This window comes from Lepidochelys kempii, chromosome 1, assembly GCF_965140285.1.
Source record: "Lepidochelys kempii isolate rLepKem1 chromosome 1, rLepKem1.hap1, whole genome shotgun sequence".
In the NCBI taxonomy this organism is placed as follows: domain Eukaryota; kingdom Metazoa; phylum Chordata; order Testudines; family Cheloniidae; genus Lepidochelys; species Lepidochelys kempii.
In genome coordinates, this window is record NC_136380.1 from 151,017,524 (window position 1) to 151,041,332 (window position 23,809).

A 23,809-nucleotide genomic window follows, 5' to 3' on the forward strand; every position below is an offset into this window, starting at 1 on the left:
TTCTCCAGATATCTGATAGGAAAGTCCCAGGCTATGTCTACACTATAGCTTACATTGCCATAACTGATTTTGTTCAGGGGTGTGAATAAACCACCTCCCCGACCAACATAAGTTACACTGACGTAAGCACCAGTGTAAACAGAACTACACTGGCAGGAGAGCTTCTCCCACTGACATGGCTACTGCCGTTCACAAGGGCTGGGGTAGTTAAGTTGATAGGAGAGCTGTAAACTCCCTAGCGCATCTATGCCCCCAGAGAGCAAACTGAAAAAGTCTTTGACCCAAGTTCAAAATAAACAGACGACTGAAGGCCTGGGTTTTCTTCCTCTCTAGTGTCCCTGTTGGGAACTCAGACACTTTCCTGAAACCTAGGTAACTGAAAACCATTATATTATAACCATTATATTAAAGTCCAAAATACAGAAAACAGTCTCTCCACAGGGGTCAAACCACTGAACTGATTTTCCTTATCTTTGGGATCGGTACCCAACAGCTCTCACTCCCTCCAATCTCTCCTCTTCTGAGGAGAGACTATTTATATCTTGCCTCTTCTTCCCAGCATGCCACAACTGGGAAGGCCTGGAATCCTTCTGGCTGACAGAGACAAGGACATTTGCTCTGCCTCCCCTGCATTGCTTTGGTTCCAGGCTCAAGACAACGTTAGTAACATGGGTTCTATTCAAATTTCAAACTGCTACTGAATAACTGCTTCCTATCTGTCAGCAGCTGTGTGCTGGTAATAAGCCCCTGGAATTGGGATAGTATAGCCCCCAAACTGCCCTTCTTCATTGGAAAGGGCCAGTACATCTCATTACAAAAACATTCCCACACTTCTTCCTAATCTGTTCTGTATTTTAGAATAACCATTTATTTGCTCTTCTGTAATGTTAAGTATTTATTATTTGTATTATAGTAGCACAGAGCCCCCACCCAAGATCAGGGCTCCGTTGTTTTAAGTAAATACATACACTTAGTAAAAGTCAGTTTTAGCCACAAAGAGATTATAATCTAAAAAGGACATGATAGATAAATGGTAGGAGAAAGGAAACATTATCCCCATTTGACAGATGGAGAACTAAGGCACAGAGAGATTAAACGACTTCTCCCAGGTTACACAGCAAGTCTGTGGCTGATCTGGGAACTAAAGCCAGATTGCTTGAGTCTCAGTTCAACGCCTTAACCAAAATGGCAGCCTCCTTTAGACATACTTGACAAAAAGATTTTAATTGACAGGTACTACCATGATCTCACACATATGCCACATTTTATTTCTCAAAAGACCTTAGCAAAAGAAAGAAAAAGTGGTAACCCCTTTCCTTGAACACACTGGAACATTCACTTGTGTTTCCATGTCAGGATGATCAGAGCATTTATTTGTATTAAAAGAGTTTACAATATACATGAGATCATTTTGTGAACCTCATTATTAAGGTTTTGCTGTTTGCTCTTGCAGACTCTTGTTAGAATTAAATAGCCTAATTATGTCACTGATCAATTAAATGCTTATTAATGCCCATTCCAGGGTCCCTCAGCCAGGCCTGCCAACAGCAATTCTGGGCCTCAGGGCAGAACAGTCAATGGGCCCCCTCGAAAGAATGGGCATGGAGTCTCTTACAGTTGGGCCCAGGGGAACCTTCACTTCTTTCCAGTTTCCTACTGTCTGTGTTTCTGTGGATCATTTTCTCTAATACACATTTACCAACCACAGAGATCCTAACTTTCAGCTCTTCCCCACGTGTCTCCATCCAGCTGCCTTTCCCAGCCATCTGGGACTGGTGCAAGCTCCAGAGCTGCTTCAGAACATATTTTTTCTCAGATACCACCCAACCCCTTCCCCATTATATCACCAAAGGCGTTTCTTCTCATTGGCCTTTGGGAGGATGAGGCAGAATAAACGGTAGTTTCTGTAACTGTGTCACTACCTGAAGGCTCTGTATCTGGAAGTGCAATGTCTCAACACTGAAGAACTCCCTCTCCCCTTACTCCCCCAGGCAGGGGTAACCTGATGCCCTAGTAACCAGCCGAGATCTGCCTTTTTTTAAAAAAAGGTATTTCTAGACAACCAGTCAAAAAACTAGGAATGTATCCAAAGGTACTTGAGCATGTCATAACTCAGGTCCCAGTGGGGAACCATTACAGCTGTTATTATTTATGCATTTGTATTACAGCAGCACCTCTGGGTCCCAACTGAGATCAGGGCCTTATTGTGCAGGGTGCTGTACACACTCATGGAGTTCCCTGCCCTACAGAGACTACAATCTAAACAGACGAGACAAACAAAGGAACGATCTCTATCACCATTTAACAGATAGGAAATTGAGGCCCAGAGAGATTAAGTGATTTACCCAAGGTGGCATTCTGCCCCCTCCCCCAGTACCAGCCCACAAGCAGCCAGAGAATTCCCCTGCCATGGGTACTGTATTCTGCAATCACAGACAGCCCTACACTACCCCCACTGCATACTCCAGCCGTTGGAGGCAGGAAGTCTAGGGCAGAGAATTGAACACAGAGCTCCTACTGCAGTAGCCCAGGACCATCCTTCATCTCTGTACAAAAACTCTTTCCGGAACGAAGTATGGACTTCCAAGACATGACAATAGGCATGAAAGGCAGTCAAGCTGTTTAACCCATTCCTAAAGCCTACAGCTAAAAGAACTGCAACACTCTACATTTGTGGAACTCAATTCTGCACACATAATCATTTGCATATGCAGCAATCTGAAAAGGAGGCCAAACTGAGGTTCCTTTAAAATTATGGCGCTTTATGCCTAAATTTAGGGAACACTTAATATAATGTTTCCTAAAGGCTAGACCAGCACACTGGGTTCTATCTCTGTCTGTGCCACTGATTCATTGAGTTTCCTTAGGCAAGTCATTTAATCTCCCTGAGCCAAATTCATTGTGTTCCAGCTAATTCCCATCCCTCTGCCAATTTCCCACCCAGAACATGAAGGAAAATCTCAACTAAAAGTCTGGCTGAAACGGAGTACTAATATATGGGAGAGGGAGGGTCCCAACATAAACCAGTGACCTAAATAATTATTACATTTACCTACTGTGCGCTCATGGGGCTGTATAAAAATTCTCACAATAATTCCCCCAAGGCTTGTATGTCCCTCTTCGATATGTTTCAGAGTAACAGCCGTGTTAGTCTGTATTTGCAAAAAGAAAAGGAGTACTTGTGGCACCTTAGAGACTAACCAATTTATCTGAGCATAAGCTTTCGTGAGCTACAGCTCACTTCATCGGATGCATACTGTGGAAAGTACAGAAGACGTTTTTATACACACAAACCATGAAAAAATGCGTGATTATCACTACAAAAGGTTTTCTCTCCCCCCACCCTCCTGCTGGTAATAGCTTATGTAAAGTGATCACTCTCCTTACAATGTGTATGATAATAAAGGTGGGCCATTTCCAGTACAAATCCAGGGTTTAACAAGAACATCTGAGGAAGGGGGGTTGGTAGATTTCATAGAATCATAGAATCATAGAATATCAGGGTTGGAAGGGACCCCAGAAGGTCATCTAGTCCAACCCCCTGCTCAAAGCAGGACCAATTCCCAGTTAAATCATCCCAGCCAGGGCTTTGTCAAGCCTGACCTTAAAAACCTCTAAGGAAGGAGATTCTACCACCTCCCTAGGTAACGCATTCCAGTGTTTCACCACCCTCTTAGTGAAAAAGTTTTTCCTAATATCCAATCTAAACCTCCCCCACTGCAACTTGAGACCATTACTCCTCGTTCTGTCATCTGCTACCATTGAGAACAGTCTAGAGCCATCCTCTTTGGAACCCCCTTTCAGGTAGTTGAAAGCAGCTATCAAATCCCCCCTCATTCTTCTCTTCTGCAGGCTAAACAATCCCAGCTCCCTCAGCCTCTCCTCATAACTCATGTGTTCCAGTCCCCTAATCATTTTTGTTGCCCTTCGCTGGACTCTCTCCAATTTATCCACATCCTTCTTGAAGTGTGGGGCCCAAAACTGGACACAGTACTCCAGATGAGGCCTCACCAATGTCGAATAGAGGGGAACGATCACGTCCCTCAATCTGCTCGCTATGCCCCTACTTATACATCCCAAAATGCCATTGGCCTTCTTGGCAACAAGGGCACACTGCTGACTCATATCCAGCTTCTCGTCCACTGTCACCCCTAGGTCCTTTTCTGCAGAACTGCTGCCTAGCCATTCGGTCCCTAGTCTGTAGCTGTGCATTGGGTTCTTCCGTCCTAAGTGCAGGACCCTGCACTTATCCTTATTGAACCTCATCAGATTCCTTTTGGCCCAATCTTCCAATTGGTCTAGGTCCTTCTGTATCCTATCCCTCCCCTCCAGCGTATCTACCACTCCTCCCAGTTTAGTATCATCCGCAAATTTGCTGAGAGTGCAATCCACACCATCTTCCAGATCATTTATGAAGATATTGAATAAAACCGGCCCCAGGACTGACCCTTGGGGCACTCCACTTGATACCGGCTGCCAACTAGACATGGAGCCATTGATCACTACCCGTTGAGCCCGACAATTTAGCCAGCTTTCTACCCACCTTATAGTGCATTCATCCAGCCCATACTTCCTTAACTTGCTGACAAGAATACTATGGGAGACCGTGTCAAAAGCTTTGCTAAAGTCAAGAAACAATACATCCACTGCTTTCCCTTCATCCACAGAACCAGTAATCTCATCATAAAAGGCGATTAGATTAGTCAGGCATGACCTTCCCTTGGTGAATCCATGCTGGCTGTTCCTGATCACTTTCCTCTCATGCAAGTGCTTCAGGATTGATTCTTTGAGGACCTGCTCCATGATTTTTCCAGGGACTGAGGTGAGGCTGACTGGCCTGTAGTTCCCAGGATCTTCCTTCTTCCCTTTTTTAAAGATTGGCACTACATTAGCCTTTTTCCAGTCATCCGGGACTTCCCCGGTTCGCCACGAGTTTTCAAAGATAATGGCCAGTGGCTCTGCAATCACAGCCGCCAATTCCTTCAGCACTCTCGGATGCAACTCGTCCGGCCCCAGGGACTTGTGCACGTCCAGCTTTTCTAAATAGTCCCTAACCGCCTCTATCTCCACAGAGGGCTGGCCATCTCTTCCGCATTTTGTGATGCCCAGCGCAGCAGTCTGGGAGCTGACCTTGTTAGTGAAAACAGAGGCAAAAAAAGCATTGAGTACATTAGCTTTTTCCACATCCTCTGTCACTAGGTTGCCTCCCTCATTCAGTAAGGGGCCCACACATTCCTTGGCTTTCTTCTTGTTGCCAACATACCTGAAGAAACCCTTCTTGTTACTCTTGACATCTCTGGCTAGCTGCAGCTCCAGGTGCGATTTGGCCCTCCTGATAACATTCCTACATGCCCGAGCAATATTTTTATACTCTTCCCTGGTCATATGTCCAACCTTCCACTTCTTGTAAGCTTCTTTTTTATGTTTAAGATCCGCTAGGATTTCACCATTAAGCCAAGTTGGTCGCCTGCCATATTTACTATTCTTTCGACTCATCGGGATGGTTTGTCCCTGTAACCTCAACAGGGATTCCTTGAAATACAGCCAGCTCTCCTGGACTCCTTTCCCCTTCAAGTTAGTCCCCCAGGGGATCCTGGCCATCCGTTCCCTGAGGGAGTCGAAGTCTGCTTTCCTGAAGTCCAGGGTCCGTATCCTGCTGCTTACCTTTGTTCCCTGCGTCAGGATCCTGAACTCAACCAACTCATGGTCACTGCCTCCCAGATTCCCATCCACTTTTGCTTCCCCCACTAATTCTACCCGGTTTGTGAGCAGCAGGTCAAGAAAAGCACCCCCCCTAGTTGGCTCCTCTAGCACTTGCGCCAGGAAATTGTCCCCTACGCTTTCCAAAAACTTCCTGGATTGTCTATGCACCGCTGTATTGCTCTCCCAGCAGATATCAGGAAAATTAAAGTCACCCATGAGAATCAGGGCATGCGATCTAGTAGCTTCCGTGAGCTGCCGGAAGAAAGCCTCATCCACCTCATCCCCCTGGTCCGGTGGTCTATAGCAGACTCCCACCACTACATCACTCTTGTTGCACACACTTCTAAACTTAATCCAGAGACACTCAGGTTTTTCTGCAGTTTCGTACCGGAGCTCTGAGCAGTCATACTGCTCCCTTACATACAGTGCTACTCCCCCACCTTTTCTGCCCTGCCTGTCCTTCCTGAACAGTTTATAACCATCCATGACAGTACTCCAGTCATATGAGTTATCCCACCAAGTCTCTGTTATTCCGATCACGTCATAGTTCCTTGACATCACCAGGACCTCCAGTTCTCCCTGCTTGTTTCCAAGGCTTTGTGCATTTGTATATAAGCACTTGAGATAACCTGTTGATGGCCCCTCATTCCCAGTATGAGGCAGGAGCCCTCCCCTCACAGACATTCCTGCCTGTGCTTCCTCCCGGTATCCCGCTTTCCCACTTACCTCAGGGCTTTGGTCTCCTTCCCCCGGTGAACCTAGTTTAAAGCCCTCCTCACTAGGTTAGCCAGCCTGCTGGCAAAGATGCTCTTCCCTCTCTTCGTAAGATGGAGCCCGTCTCTACCCAGCACTCCTCCTTCATGGAACACCATCCCATGGTCAAAGAAACCAAAGCCTTCTCTCCGACACCATCTGCGTAGCCATTCGTTGACTTCCACGATTCGACGCTCCCTACCTAGGCCTTTTCCTTCCACGGGGAGGATGGACGAGGCTAAATGCCTTTTCCCTTCCACTCCATACGGCTAAATGCAGTGCCTTGACATGTTACTCATGTACCAGTTGAAGCTCTTTTTGGAACCTTACATTCCTATTCATAGCTTCCAAGGGCAGACAGGACCATTGTGATCATCTAGTGAGTCTGACCTCCTGCATAACATGGCCACGGAACTACCCCAAAATAATTCCCACAGCAGATCTTTTAGATCTTGATTTAAAAATGGTCAGTGATGGAGCATGCACCAGGATTATTATCAGTGAACATAAATAAATCTTCTGGTGAGACTCCATCGTTGTTCCCTTTACAACAGTCCCAACAGCAACACCTCCACACCCCCAACCACCAATCTCCAATCATCCCATCACCCCCAAGCAATCTCCAAATACCAGAGATAATCCCCTAATGAAGTCAGCCACATGACCCCAAAGAACAGCCACCAGCCCCAAATCAAAATAGCCTCAAACACCGCCCCCCAACCCAGCGCTGTCACCGAAACACCCTCCCCCTTCCCAGACCCGCCCTGCCTTTCTCCTCCGTGCCAGGCCCAGACACAGTCCAGCGGTGCTCAGCGGGGAGCTGCCCGCACTTTTGCTGCAGATGCTGCTGCATCCTGAGTCCGCTCTCAAGTCTGCCCCCCAGCAGTCCTGTGCCCAGCTCTCCCCTCGGCCGCTCGGCTCCTTCCCCCCAGCCATCCCTGCCTACCTCTGCCCCCCCTTTTCCCTTCCCAGCCCAGCTCCCCCCACATGGACGTAGAAAGTTGCGCTCCTGGATACAAAGTTGCAGCGATTGCTCTGAAGCTGGGCCGGCTCCTTGTCCCCCGGAAGAGCTGGGGGGCTGCTGCTCCGACCCACCCTCCAGCTGCCCAGGGCCCCTCCTGCCCCAGCGCTGCCGGGCGGGGGGCACAGAGCCTTGCGGGCCGGCCCGGTGGAGCTGCTCGGCAGCCCCCAGCAGGCGCTGGGCCTCGGGAGCGCATGCCTAGGAGCCCTGCGGCCTGCCTGGGCGACTTAAAACGGCCAGGGGCTCCCGGCCGCTGCTACCATGGCAGTGGCAGCAGCCAGGGACCCCAGGGCCCTTTAAAATCGCCAGGGCCCCTGGGCAATCGCCTCCATTTCTCCGCCCCTGTTGGCGGGCCTGCCCTCGACTCACCTGCTGTGCTAAAGGACATGCGAGACAGATAGGGCACAATGTTATATAAAGATCCAAGGAGGAGCAATAGCTGCTCTTTGCTCTGAACTTTTAAGGGGAAAAAAGCCTTGCCTTTTATTATCTCTACTGCATTTACAATGTGACGAGCCCCAGTGGAGGAGGACCTGTAATCTTTACCTAAGAATCCAGAGACCAAGGAAATGAAGTGCCAAGGTAAAACATACTGCCTAAGGAGCTACGTTTTATTACCCATTTGCAGCAGATTTAATAACAGAAAAGTCCTTCAGTAAAAACATAACTTTTGTGTAATACGTGCTTGCCAAAATGTTGTTACTAGCAGCCTTCGTGGGGATGGGCACTTTCCAGTGCAAGTCATATTGATAAACATCTAGACTGCCTTTTAGGGGGAATTTAAACTGTTAACAAACAAAATATATCAGGGAGATTACGTTCTCCCAATCCATTTTGCAGGTCCCAACATCAGCCCTTTTATTTCATTAAGAGTGTGAACAGGCCCTGGAGGCACAGAATGAGCTTCATTCATCACTCAAGGTATTCTTCAAACTGACATACAAAAATGGGAGAGACTAGGAAGCACAAAAAGAGAAGAAAGACTACAATAAGAAATTAAAGAAGCTACATTATTAAAGATAGAAATAATAGTAGTATTCACACTCTGATAATGATTAGTACAGAACATTAAAAAGAAAACTTTCCCATACTTTTCTTCTTGTTGTTTATCATCTATATTGTAGGCACAGCCAATCATGGATCGGGCCTCACTGGTGGCGATTGGGGGAGGTCCCGGGCAATTGGAAAAAGGCAAATACAGTGCCCATCTTTAAAAAAGGGAAGAAGGAGAATCCAGGGAACTCCAGACCGGTCAGCCTCACCTCAGTCCCTGGAAAAATCATGGAGCAGGTCCTCAAGGAATCCATTTTGAAGCACTTGGAGGAGATGAAGGGGATCAGGAACAGTCAGCATGGATTCACCAAGGGCAAGTCATGCCTGACCAACCTGATTGCCTTCTATGATGAGGTAACTGGCTCTGTGGATATGGGGAAAGCGGTTGACATGATATACCTTGACTTTAGCAAAGCTTTTGATACCGTCTCCCACAGTATTCTTGCCAGCAAGTTAAAAAAGTGTGGATTGGATGAATGGACTAGAAGGTGAATAAAAAGCAAGCTAGATCATCAGGCTCAGTGTGTAGTGATCAACGGCTCAGTGTCTAGTTGGCAGCCGGTATCAAGCGGAGTGCCCCAGGGGTCAGTCTTGGGGATGGTTTTGTTCAACATCTTCATTAATGATCTGGATGATGGGATGGATTGCAGCAAGTTCGCAGATGACACTAACTGGGGGGAGAGGTAGATACGCTGGAGGGTAGGCATAGGGTCCAGAGTGTCCTAGACAAATTGGAGGATTGGACCAAAAGAAATCTGATGAGGTTCAACAAGGACAAGTGCAGAGTCCTGCACTTGGGATGGAAGAATCTCATGCGCTGCCACAGGCTGAGGACTGACTGGCTACGTGGCAGTTCTGCAGAAAAGGACCTGGGGATTACATTGGATGAGAAGCTGGATATGAGTCAACAATGTGCCCTTGTTGCCCAGAAGGCAAAAGGCATATTGGGCTGCATTAGTAGGGGCATTGCCAGCAGATCGAGGGAAGTGATTATTCCACTCTACTCGGCACTGGTGAGGCCAACCTGGAGTATTGCATCCAGTTTTGGTCCCCCCACTACAGAAAGGATGTGAACAAATTGGAGGGAGTCCAACGGAGGGCAACAAAAATTATTAGGGCGCTGGGGCATGTGATTTACAAGGAGAGGCTGAGGGAACTGGGCTTATTTAGTCTGCGGAAGAGAAGAATGAGGGGGGATTTGATAGCAGCTTTCAACTACCTGAAGGGGGGTTCCAAAGAGCTCGGCTGTTCTCAGTGGTGGCAGATGATAGAACAAGGAGCAGTAGTCTCAAGCTGCAGTGTGGGAGGTCTAGGTTGGATATTAGGAAACACTGTTTCACTAGGAGGGTGGTGAAGCACTGGAATGGGTTACCTAGGGAGGTGGTGGAATCTCCATCTTTGGAGGTCTTTAGGGCCTGGCTTGACAAAGCCCTGGCTGGGATGATTTAGTTGGGATTGGGCCTGCTTTGTGCAAGGAGTTGGACTAGATGACCTACTGAGGTCTCTTCCAATCCTAATCTTCTGTGATTCTGATTCTAGCTGCTGTACAAACACATAATAAGAGACAGTCCCAGCCCTGGAGAGTTCCCCCTCCCCCTCCCAGTATTTGCCCTAATCTCCCAGGGTATGTCTACATTGCAACTGGGAGCATGCCTCCCGGCCCGGGGAGACATGCTTGCATTAGTTCTGCTTGAGCTAGAGTGGACGTTGTGGCTGGTGCAGCAGCTTGAGCTAGCAACCCAAGATTGGAGCCAGGAGATTGGGCCAGGCTTGCACTCAGGTAGCTGGCTTGAGCTACGACCCCTGCCACAACATCCACACTGCTATTTTAAGTGGAGCTAGCATGAGTCTACCTGGGCTGAGAGGCTCATTCCCGGTGGCAGTGCAGACGCTCCCTTAGAATCAGAATTGCCTCCTTTCAATTGGGGGTGGCAGTGAACTCAGGTAACACAGTGAAATTTGGCTTTGTACAGTGGTCCTGGATAAGACTTATAGCCATACCATTATACCTTGTTTCCTGGATTTCACTGGGATTTCAGTGGTGCAGATGCATTATGTAGTCCCTCAACTTACAGCTCAATTTCACCCTGAGAGAAGAATTTGGCTGGGAGGTTGTGATAGCGCTAGGATATCACGCTAACAATTGTTCACGTTCTCCCTAAAATACCCACAGTTTATAATGAAGCTGTTTATCTATAGTGCACTAACATCACTATGATTTCAGGATCTCAGAACAAAATATATGAACCAAAGTTTAAAAGAAAGACCATCAAGTACTCATCTGAGAGTGGGCTGTTGTGATGGCTACAAGACTGCATCACAGACAGATGATGAAATCGGTATGAGACTGGTCATTCTGAAGCATGATTTCTGTGACTGCAATGGCACTTTCCATCTTGTTTCTGCTACTTGTGGAGCATTGGGGGAAACCTATGCTAATGCAGAGGTAAAATGGGAAAGACAGGGGGAGGGGAGACACCATGGATAATTTTGTATTCATATGATACACGTGACCAAAGCATGACAAAAAAGCCCCTAAGTAAATGGGAGGCTGGCTTAATTTTTCTTTGTTTAGAAAGACTTTTACAGTGCAAAGCTGACCAGAATCAAATTATCGGGACAGAAAGGTATAAATCTGTTTCAGTGGAGCTATGCCAATCTGCAGCACCTCAAGATCTAGACCACTATATCCAAGAACTAAATGCAACAGCATTATGCTAGTAAGGCACTATGTTTACATCTATGTACTGAGAATATTTTATTTCCAATACAAAAAATAAGGTCAGTTTCCTTTAAAAAAAAGTCTTTTCAAAAAGGAAATTGTATCTCAATGACAATTGAGTGTAACACTTGCTGTCCTTGAAACTTTGAAGTGATAGCCTGATTTAACAATTGTAATTCATAGTTGGAAACAGAACTCAGCACCGTTTAAATGACTGAGTCAAGATAGTTATAAAAGACCAAGTGTCATGAGTTTGTGGATCTCTCTCTGCTCAGATCTCTAACTGAACACAGTCTCAGATTATACCTTTTCTTGATGAAAGAAACAGAAGACTGGAATAATAAACAATTCACATTAAGAGGTGTCAGGTTGACTGGGCAGTATTAACAGAAGACCTGAAACAAACATATTCATATATTTAAATTAATAAAATAGTTATGTGCAGTCAGCTATCTCTTACCAACCTCAATAACTTTGTGCCATCAGCAAATTTTGCTCATTGTCTCATCCTCTTCCAGATCATTAATACATATATTAAACACTGTGGAATCTTGAGGCACTCAGCTATTAATTTGTGCCGTGATATAAATTGACCATTTAATCAGACTCTGTATTTTCAGTTTCCTAGGCAGTTTTTGACCCATGATCATTCTTTGCTTCTCACTCAATTACTACTTCATTTCTTTAGTAGCCTCTTGTGTGGAACCTTGTCAAAGAACTTCTGAAAGTCTAAATAAATGATATCAAATTAGCTCTTCTTTATCCACTAGTATATTGACACAAGCAACTATTCACTTGAATTTTCAGTGTCCATTTGGTCCACCCATGTTTGTGCCCTTGTTTAATCACTATTTGCAAATGTTCACCCAAATAAGTTCTGTTTCCATAAATGTTTTGGCAATTGACTATTCCATATGCAAATATGGATATTCATACAAAAATACTGACAAATATGAGTGTTCAGCATTCATTAATTTTCATTCTTCTATTAACAGAGAGATTAATATCCGAGAGAGAGAAAAATCCAATCACGTGTCTTAAGCAACCAATCATACAAACAGCGAATATTCAAGCTATAGTAAAGTGGTCACCAAGGGTTAACTTGATTATTCAAAGTATTATGGGTTGGAGTCATGCTCCACCCCTCCCTTTCTTTCTCTTTTTCCCGCGCTCTGTTATGCAGCTGAATAAAGCAGCATATTTCCAGTCTGCAGGACTGTAAGCAGAGTGTGTTTCTTGTGAACTGAGTAGTCCCTTTACAAAACATCAACAGTTTGCCCATATGATGTAGCAACCTGCATGGAACTTGGAGGGAGGAGCACAAGTTGTAGGAGAGGAAAGTTTGGAGAGGCACAGAGAGTCAGTCTGTGTGCTCATGGCTAGAATGATAACCTGCAGTTGGAGCAGCTCTGCAAACAGTCACATTAATAAAGAGCGAGTTTAATTTAATATGAATGGAGCCCTCTCATTTTATTAACCAGCACACAATACATGAAACATAGGCTGAAATGTGTATGTGTAATCTGTTTGAATAATTATAAATGGCAAATACATTTGTGAAATTCAATCTGAGTGTGAACAATTTGCTCGCAGGTAAGAAAGAGCTAATTTGTCTAAGAACTTATTTACAATGAATAATGTGACTAGCTCAGACCCAAATCTTGTACAGTATATTGCTAAACAGGCTACCTGTAAGTCTGGAGGCCAAACCTGTAAAATGCTATCTGTGGTACTCTATAATCTGAGGGCTGGAAAACAGCAGTTGCAAAAATATTGTATAATGTACCACCAGGTTCTATGGGGTATGTAAGAATGTACCAGTATCATGGTTTCCCCATTGTGAAAGAGGAGTTTACAGCACCAAAAATTGCACTTATTTAATGAAAAGTCCAAGAATTAGAACAAATATCTATCCAAAGCCTGCATTTCCACCTGAGATTAGCTAGGAACTAAAGGTATTCTGCAGCTGTTGTATTGCAGGACTACTGCTAAGCCCAAGGAATGAAACAGAAATTATATACAAGTGATCAGTGGTCCTTTTTCACAATGAGAAGAATGACTGTCATTCGTTTCAAGAATATTATGATAAGTTATTTCTAGTAATTGCAGTATATTAAATGCTATGAAACATAAACCAGTCCCATTATATTCAAGGAGCAGCCAATTTATACAACAGCTGGGAAGGCGATCAAAGTAGCTGTTTCTATTTGACTAGCTGAATCATAGAATACACATATCATGTGCTGGCTGCTGACACAGCACCTTAGATCAAACAACAGCTGCATTGTTGCAAAAAGATGTTACAAATGCACAAATTTCAGGCCAGGGTAGATTCAGAAAGTGTAGTTCATGTATATTCATCCACTGGTAAAGAAAAACTATAGAATGAATGGTTGGAGAGATTGCCAAGCAAGACAATGTATAATGCAAAAGGTACTATTTTGGTTACCCAGGTGGTCTCTGGATGTGCTGGGTGATACTCCTACAATCTCTGCTCAAGAGGCAATACTTCTGGAGATGCAATTAGAGCTTTGGAAGATACTGATTCGATAGTGCTCTGTGCCAGTCCCAGAAGTACCACTTATGGAGGAAGGAATTGTGACAATGACTTGGTTGAACTCCCTGATCTGGAGTACTCGCACTGATTATTTGGGGTACGTCCATGTTCTGGGTATTTCTAAGACTATTTTTACTGAGAAAAGCTAATTCAGTCAGGTGCCTAGTTCACAATTATCAAGACATTATGTGACTCAAGCCATCAAAGCTGCAGCTTCCTTTCTTTTAGCAAGATGAAGAAAGGTAATGATATTTATTGACAACACATACCACCTATAAAGGGCCACATGCTGCTACCGTTATTCACATGGAGCAGCACCTTACCATGCAAGCAGTCCCTTTCATTCTAATGGGACTACTTGTTTAGTAAGAAGTGACTCAATGGGTGTAAGAGTGGCACAATCAGCCCGTTGTGTTTACCACCTTCAATGTGCTAAAAGAGTTAGCCACTTGCACCTCATAACACCTTTGTGAGACCAGGCAGTAAGTACTGTTGTCTTCATTGCACAGATGGGAAAAACAAACAAACAGAGGGATTGAACAATTTGCCCAAAGTCACACAGCAAAACAGAGTCAGAGCTGGGATTAGCACACTCAGAATTTGCTGGTTCGTAGTTTTATAGGCCATCCACTGCTCAGCATGAAGTATAACAGAAGAGTGCACTGCAGGTAAGGCTCTTTGACAGAACTAGAGCAAGCTGGAGTAAACAGTTAAAAAGCCATAGAGCATTTGCCTTGTCTTTTGCTGATACAATAAACTGAAGATTATTAACAATTAGCAATTACACTGACAAAGGTTCAAAAAATAATTACCATGTAAAATGCATTCTGATTTAGAAACTGGAAAGAACCATGCAGTTATTTAGTAACTCTGGGTCACATGCTATTGTTTTCATTGGGAATTTTGCCAGAGTAGAAAATGAGCAAGGACTTCAGGACCAGGCCCCTCATGAGATAATATACACATGTCCCTACTACACCATTCTTTCCCCCATGTAACTGATCACTAAAAGGTGATGTTACAAATACTTTAAAGCCCACTGGTTAAGTTTCACAAGACAAGACTTACTCAAGCCTCTGTTCAGACCTTCCAAATGTTAGGCCCTCTTTGTCTTCCCCAGTTGTCTGACTCACTTATCTTGGCCTCTGGTCCAGATCTTGTCTTCCTTTAAGTGAGCTGCCCAGTGACTTCCCCTTTTGTGTTCTTGTTTCATAGGGACCTGGTCTCTTCTGCAGTCTGATCCAGCTCCGGCTGCTGGAGATAGAAGATGGATAATTGCCCTGAGTCTTCATGCAGAGCAATAACCCCATCTCCCTCTTCCAAAAGCCTCTTGATGCCCTCTTGTGAGTGCGGCTGCAGCAAACATTCAACGGACCCCCATCACAGATGGAGTTCTAGCTTATCCGCAGATCCCTGGACCAGTGCCATCTGCCCCTAACTTCCTACTCTGTTCTCCTGGGGCCTTGCTTTATTAAATTGGGGGAATGCACCTCTAAAGGAATGTTTTTTCTGTCTGTCTCTTAAAGAGCAGGCTCATCCATGAGCCTGCTGTGACACACCGCACCACCAGTCTAGCCACTGGCTGAAGCCCTGCCCACAGCTTCCTTACCCTCAGTACTGTCTAACTTCCCAACGTTGCTCTCAGAGGTTACCAACAACCCCACCCTATCCAGAAACACAGCTCCCAGGCTCAATAGCCCTACATAGACTCTCGCTCACCTCAGAATGTTGCCATCTACCATGATTGCCCCCGTGATTGCCACCAGTCCCTAGTGCTCCCATTTCTACAGGGTCAGAACTGCTCCCAATGCAGGAGTTCACTTTCTGACAGATTCCACCTGCTGCTGTTCTGCCCCCTCCCATCCAGAATAAAGCCTTCTTTGAAGATCCACTTCCTACCCTGGGCCAAGTAACAGGGCATCTTTTCCCCCAGTTCCATTGGCCTCTCTTCCTGATGTGAGCTCACAGGAGGGGAGAGGAGGCATTGATTTTCCTGTGGGCATGGCATATTTCACAGTTTAACTGCTGCAAAGTTTATGGCATGGATATAAAGTTTATGTTCATGTAGTAAACAATGGGAAAAACATTGCAGGGGTGGGAGGGGAGAGAAAAGGAGTGGAGATTAGGACAAAGTCTTGACTAGATTTAGCTCCAAACTGCATATACTTACATACACATACAATGTGAACAGCGTTTAGTCCCTTTAACTTAAACTGAATTGTTTTGTTTTAAAATCACATTTTTTGTCTTCTTTGGAATCCTAGATTGAAATGGACATGATTGTTAGTATCAAGTTTGATTGGGACTGTATAAAATTAACATTCATTGTAATAAGTGCAGTTTAGAAGAAAACTGCATCCATTTTGAATAGCCCAACGGTCTGGAAGTTCACCTAGAAATCTACTTTTCCACGTACATAAAGTTTGGAATGTATTGGAAATTGATTTTTTTAAAATCATAAAACTAGTACTTCTGAGCCTAATGCGAGCAGTGCTAGTCTCCTGTGAAATCTTTGATGATGCCGTGGATCACGGCTGAAATAGTTCCCATGTTGCTTTAGTATTATTTTAGCATCAAAAAATGTGTACTCTCTGAACAATAAAGTGTTCAAATAATAAACATTAAGAGTGGTTTTTTTTTAAAAATGGGCATCAAAGTTATACTATTTACAATTCTCCATTGTTTCACATGCAATTGCTCACTAAGTTATTCATATGTTTAATACCTGCAGCTTAGGTACACATTGTGAAAATTTACCCATATCATTCTTTTCTAGGAGTCTAGGAAGCAGTTAGCAGCATCTGACATGGTTCTCTAATTACAATGATTTTCTTTAAGCCCACTGGGACATATTTATGCTTTCTCTCTCTTTGAATTAATATGGCCAATACGTTCCCAATCACAATAATGTACTTCATCTCAGGCTTGTGTCTCTAATATAGACACAATTTTTTATGAGCCCTCATAGCAGGGGGCAAACAAATTATTTTTTGTTTTACTGTTGTGCATGGCTAGATGGAACTCAACTTGGGTTTATTTCTGTAATATGTCTGGTTCCATTGACCTTCATGTACCTTCTAGCCTCTCTGACTTTTATGTTATCACGAGTGGTGGGCTGTCTACATTATCCTCATGGAAAGACCTTTCTACAACTTAGCTGCAGTCATGGTATGAGATAATCATCTGGGACCTCAATAATCTGGTCTCCCTGGGTGATGTAGATGACACTTGGTGTCTATTCCTTGCTGCACCATGTATTGAATAATAATTGTATATGTTCTCCAAGCTCCTACAGACCTCCACCCACCATTCTTCTGTTCCACAACCAGAAAAAGATGTGTTCATACATATTTTTTAAAAATCAGTTTCCTTTTAGGGTAAGTTTGACAGGGGAATGTATCTGTATTTGAATGTGTGACACTCATTACCTCAAGTAGTACCCTGTAACCCCCATATTCATCATTATATATGGTTATGATGTGTGAAAACATTCCATGTAAGATCACAGAAAAGGTCATGATCTGCTGAAACCGTGTTCTGTCAAAATATGTGTAACAGTAGTATGTATCAAGTTATGAGATCTTGCTGTACAATTGTTATTGAAATATGTTGTAAATTGGGGAGTTCTCCACTGCCAGTTCTCCAGTGACAACAAAGGAGGTGACCAACACCTGGGCGGGTGCTGAAGGATCATGATGACCACTAATCAGCAGGAGTGTTGTAAACAATGGATTTATAATTCTGTAAGAGAATTGCACAAGCATCATACAGTAGGGGACTGCTCAACTCTGTGACTCAGCAAAGCCAACCAGGACATGTCTGGACTAGTATTTTCCATATTCCAGGCACATGGGCTGAGAGTATAAAACAAGGGACAGTGACATCATGTGATTGCCTTTCTCCTCCCCCACCTACCCTGGAAGCAACAAGAATGCTAGGAAGACAAAGACCTGAAATGAAGAGACTGGTCCCAGGCTTATAGGAAAAGCCAGTGTATTAAGGTCTTTAACCTACCTGCAACATCCAGTGTGGTGAGAAAACTGCTTTATCCAAATGCTGCCTAGTGTAATAAGGTTTAAGATTTAGACTATGCGCTTATCTTTTATTTTCTTTGGAAATTATCTCTGACTTTTGTGCCTACCAGTTATAATCACTTAAAATCTCTCTTTCTGTAGTTAATAAAGCTGTTTTATATTTTATCGAAAACAGTGTGTTTTAGTTGAAGTGCTTAGGAAATCTCAGCTCATGGTACAAAGGCTAATGTGTGTCCTCTCCACATTGAGGGAGGGGCAAACTAAGTAACGATCTTATACTGGTCAGGATCTGACCAGGGCAAAATGGTACAATTCTGTAGTGCAAGGCTGGGGGCTTGGGAGATTTGTTGGTTCTTTTCTCTGTTTTTGATTTTTGAGCGGCTCAGGAAGCATTCATGCAATTTAGCATGGGGGGGGGGGGCTCCACATGCTGTTGTGCTAAGTTATAACAGTGCCTGGAGGGGTTTGCTGCTTGTCACTAGTAAAGCATTGTGTGAGACAGCCCAGGCTGGAGAGTTAAGGGAACACAGCAGTACAGCAGTTCTAGGTTGCATCCTGGGGATCCCATCACAGAATGCCAGAAAGCAAACTTATTTATGCAAAGCCCGACGAAGAAAAAACAGTAATTTCAGTGACCTCCAGCCCTCAGAACACTTATACAAAGGCGTGTTCATGCTCTGGGGCATTCATGCTCTGAGACCATCCGACTGTAGATAAATAGGCAGGGTTTAACAGAAGAGCCCATGTTACTGACAAGAGTTGTTCCTAAGAGCTCCTTTTACTATCCTCAAGGAAGCTGGGGGAATGGTCCTCACACTAAAGGCAGGAACAAGACATCACGAATGTGCCAAGTATTGTCTCAGAACATTAGCGGCCAGCGCACCTGTCTGACATACAAATTCCCCCTCCATCAAGAATGGAACTTAAATAGAACTCTTTGAATCACCTGAACATTGTTAATTATTTAAATGCAATTTTCAAAATTATTTTTTTAAACATCAAATTTCCAAAAAAAAATATTTACCAGCTCTACACCAAAGGTCAGACTTACAATTACACACATGCGCAGTCCCTCTGGTTGAAGTCAATAGGACTACTGACTGGCTTAAAATTAACGATGTGTTCAACTGCTTCGCTGAATTAGCCTCAAAGTCAACAATCACAGGTGATTTCATAGGGCTCAAATCGCAGTTCAAAGATCTGCCACATGTAGAACATCAAGAAAGCTTTCATCAAAATCAAGCAGCTAATGGCCAAAATTGTCATGTCAACCGGGCTACCAAAAGAACTGCCAATGGCCTCAAATGCTATGGGGCTACTCTATACAAAAAGAAGTTTAACAGGAGGCCATTGTCATGATCTTGTGGAGGATGGTAGGGGCCTGGTATCGTTATTAAGGAGACTCCACATGAACACAAGACTTGCCTGTTGGAACCATTCTGAACTGCTTGAAAATGCAATGTTCTGAGCTTTACACACCTCAGAAAGCTAAAATTTGGTCCTGGTTTTATACAAATAAGGACTTGTATAAGTGAGATAGTAATCTAGCCAACTTTATATTCCTTTAAATGCCATAAAGTCCTTTAGATTGCATTCTGCACATTTCAAATTAAATGTTAATAAAACTGTACAGAAAGCTTTTCATCAGAAATTTTTGTGTACATTGCACAGCACTTCCAAACCATTGTATTAGGCCAATTTAGCAGCTCCTATTTAGGATGAAATGATTAATCAAATAACTGTCACTTGAAGTAAATATAATCACTGCTTGACTAATCATAAATTAGCATTATTTATACAGGAAAACATGTTTCTAAGAGAACTACCTAATTAAGTGTTACATACTTTAAGCATCCACTAGAAAAATTACTAGTGATATTTTTGCCTTTAGTTCATAGTTGAGTTGAATCTAACATTTAGCCTAAGCTGTCATCTTTAAGATTTTGAATAGCTTATGTGTCTCAAAACTTATTTTGTACAAAAAAAGCTATGATCTTCCTGAGCCACAACAGATGATGTGCTAAATGCTGTGCATTATTAAGGTGTCTCCAGCACGGTATGCAAACCTTTTAAATGGTCCTCATTTTGCTGAGCACTCTATATCTCGGCAGGAAAATGAAATGTGCTCCTCGTCTCCGGACTGAAATTTCTCATTTTCAGCCCAGCCACTCCCAGTGATGACTGACTATGTCCTGCTCCTGCCCACAGACAGTGGGACATGTGTATGTTCCTCCTGGTAAGGAGGGGGAAGCAGCATGGAGAGGTAGAAGGGAAAAGCCTGGGGACAAGCTCTGGGTACTAGCTGTGCAAGACAAAGATGTAAAAACCCTGGGAGAAGACAAATTCAGGACTTCAGTTTTGAGATAACTGTTTCCCAGCTGAAGTGCTAAACGTCATTGTAAATTCCATACTTTTTAAAATTAAAATAATGTAGAAAAACATTGAGAACAACTGTCTTAAATACAAAAGAAGCGGTCACCCTCCCTACCTTGTCTGTCTCATTTTTGCCTTGATGCAAGATACTTCCTCACCCTCAGTTCTTCTCTCTTCCTCCAGACTTTTCGAGCTGTCGCTTTGCTTTGATTCTGTCCTCTTCACAGTCTCTGGTTCCACTATTTCCATTTTGGCCCACAGATCATTGACATAACAAGCTCTGGTAGTTTCTGCTACACACACAAATCATACAGCTCTTCTGAAGATGCAGCACACATTTTAGTTGGGTGCAATCTATCATTCTCCCTCCCAGAGGGGTGAGCTTTAGAAAGGACATCAGCCAGGCAAAAAAAAAAAAAAATTGCATAAAGAATCTTGGGTGCCATTACGATTGTCCTCTTGTGTAGGGCATAAGTTCACCATTGCTGCACCGGAGACTGATCAATGGGACTGCTTAAATGAGTAAGGATTTGCAGGGTGATACCCAGATTTGTTAGCCTCTTGGCTGCTGGGGTCCCTTGAAAACTTTGTGGAAGGGAGCAGCTTTCTTTCTAGTAGGTCCAGTAGAACATAAAAGTTTGTGCTGGGTACATATGGCAGCTCTGGAGGTTTCTTATACTTGGCGCAACACAGTAGCACTGATGTGGTTAGCCATTTCTACATACTGTAAAGGAGGACATAATTTACTATATAACTTTTTATATAAAAGTCATACAGTCCAGTTTTGTCTATCAATGAAAAACCAGATGCTCACTAAAACCTTTTACATTACAAAGGGATGTAAAATACCATTTCCTTAAAAGTTTTAACTGAACTGGTGTTCCTCCAACTGCAATGGTTTGGTATGAAACGGTTTGTTGCCTTCCTATAAATACTTGTATTGGTGCTCAGTTGAGGATAAGTTAATTATATCCAAAAAGACACCTATTTTCCTACAGCCTTGTCCTTATGGTATAAAATCAGTTAAGAATTACTCTCTTTTTACATTAATGGTCCTATATCTATGAAATAAGAAGTGCTAATGCACCAGTCATAACACTGGCTTTTGAAAAACATTGTAGAACATTGAAAGTCGGTGTACTATCAGGCTTATAATAGCACCTTTACTCAGCACCATGTTTCAGAGGAAACATGACATAATCCATTTTGTGCGTGTTAAAAGTAAGGTAAGCAATTTTTAGTGCTGAGGTGTCAAACAAGTACCCTGACAGATGTTTTGATGTAGCCTGGACATCCTGCTGGGCTGGCTGAAAGCAGACATTTAAATGGAGCTTATGAAGAGTCTTTGGTACATTTCTCTTTGCAATTGTCCCTTTGTGCTGTGCTTGCACTGTATTCTACCGAGTGACTTAAAAAAACCCCATAAAATATGCCTAATCAAATATATGTCTATAGAAACATAAATATCCATAACTGGGTGAATCAAATACAAACCTGACAAAGAACTTTTTACTGTACATTCCATTGGACATCGCAAAGGAGTGGAAAAACAGGAGATAACGGAGAGAGAAGCGCAAAGAAAAAGGGGGAAAGGTAACAAAGCAGGGAGAGGAGAATCAAAAGGGAGGCAGATAAGCAAGCATACTATACTGAGGGGGTAGGTGGGAGGACAAAGTGGAGACTGGATGAACAAAGAAGAAGAAGGTTTGGAAAGGGGATGGGACAACAGAACAGGAAGGCAGCATTACTCTTAGCCTGAAAGGAGAAGAAAAAGAAAAGGCAGGATAATGCCTTTGTAGAGCTGTGCAAGCTTAGGGCAGGCAAGCTCAGTTCTTCAAGAAACAAATGTGTATTGGCTTCTCCTTAATCCAATGTTAGTTTTTTATTTAGAAATACCTTCTAGAACTGGTTGGGAGTATTTCGACACAACATTTTCCCATAGAAAAATATCAATTTGCCAAAATCAAAATATTTGTATGAAATGGTCAGTTTCAACAAACTTCCCATTTTGAAAAAAAATGTTGGAAAAAAGTTCTGAAAGTTTTGGAAGAAGACATTTGGTCATTTTCAACATGAAAAGTTTTGTTTCTGGGTTTGAAAAGACTTTTTGTTTCAAAATTTAAATTAGCTCATAGTATTTTTTAAAAATAAAAAACATCAACAAATGAAATGAAATGTTTTTAAGATATCAAAATGAAACATTTCAATCGACCCAAACCCTTTTTTTCCCCACAAACATTTTTGACATTTCCCTGCCTCTGAGTTGATACTGTCCTCAGCTTTTACTCTGGATTTGTATATTCTCAGCTTCTCTCTTTTCCTTTGTGCTTAAATGTAGTCTGCTGTAACAGAACTATTATAAATCCCTCCATGTAGTATCTTTTAAGTTTACACATCCATTGTCCACCGTGTTGTGTCTTTTGCTCTTTACACAACAATAACAATGTGAAGAACCACGTGAGTCCTAAATAACCATGTTTAGTAAATATACACAATCATGCAACACCTAGCTACATACACACTGATATTCTGACTGGTTTCTGTCAGCTTCTAAAACACAGAACATAGTGAGAGCCACTATAGGACTCTCAGACTATTTAAAGGGATACTACCCTATTCCTATACACTATGCCCCACTAATCGCATGCCTGTTACAGATGCTCATGAACTGAACTATCAGCCTCAGGGCTTGGAGTAGGGTGTTGCATGGCAGATCCACACCCTAGCCCTGAGTTGTGGGGGAATGAATGCTATCTTCCTGGACTCCTTACACTCCACCCACATAAAGCCTGAATATTCAGGCTGTCTGCAGGCGGAGTGAATTTCCAACACAATGAAGCACATAGCCCAGTGCAGGTGATGAAAATGTGTTAAATAAATAATAAAACACCAAATAGGAGACAGTTCTCAAAATAAAAGATGGGTGCTTACCATACTGTATGTGAAACTTAACTGAATATATAATTTGGTCCTCTATACAGAATGATGTTGGAACTTCTGGCCAAGTGTGTGTTTATAAATAACAAAATCTTATTTTAATGTTTTCCTTCATTAGTTTTCACTGAGATATTAACAATGCACAGGCAGGTGCCCATAAATTAATTAATTCAGCCCTTGGATTCTTAGGATAATATAAGCTCCTCTGTCACAATTCATATCCCTTAGCAGCATTATGCCATGAACTCTAACCCTGCCCAATTTATTAAGCCTGCGTGTTACTAGGGATATTCAGAAGATACTTTCTTAAGAGCCTTTCCATTTCTTCTCTTAACTCTTTGTAAAGTAAGGTCAGAATAGTCTGTAACATTAAAATATTCTGCTATGAAAATGGTTATAAAGAACATTGGATAGTTCTGAGTAAACAGGAGAGGAAAACATTTGACAAAGATGAACCTTTAATCACTGTGCACATGTATTCTTAGAAATAGAGGGAAAACTTACTGGAAAAATAATCTTTGTTTTTAATTTAATAAATCTGAATTGTTATCTTTACATAGTAAAACAGTATAGCAAAATTGATAGTTTGGGCTGACTTTAATATTGTATCATTACAAAGATGCATTCTGTACTCATAAAGCCAAAGTCCAGTCTCA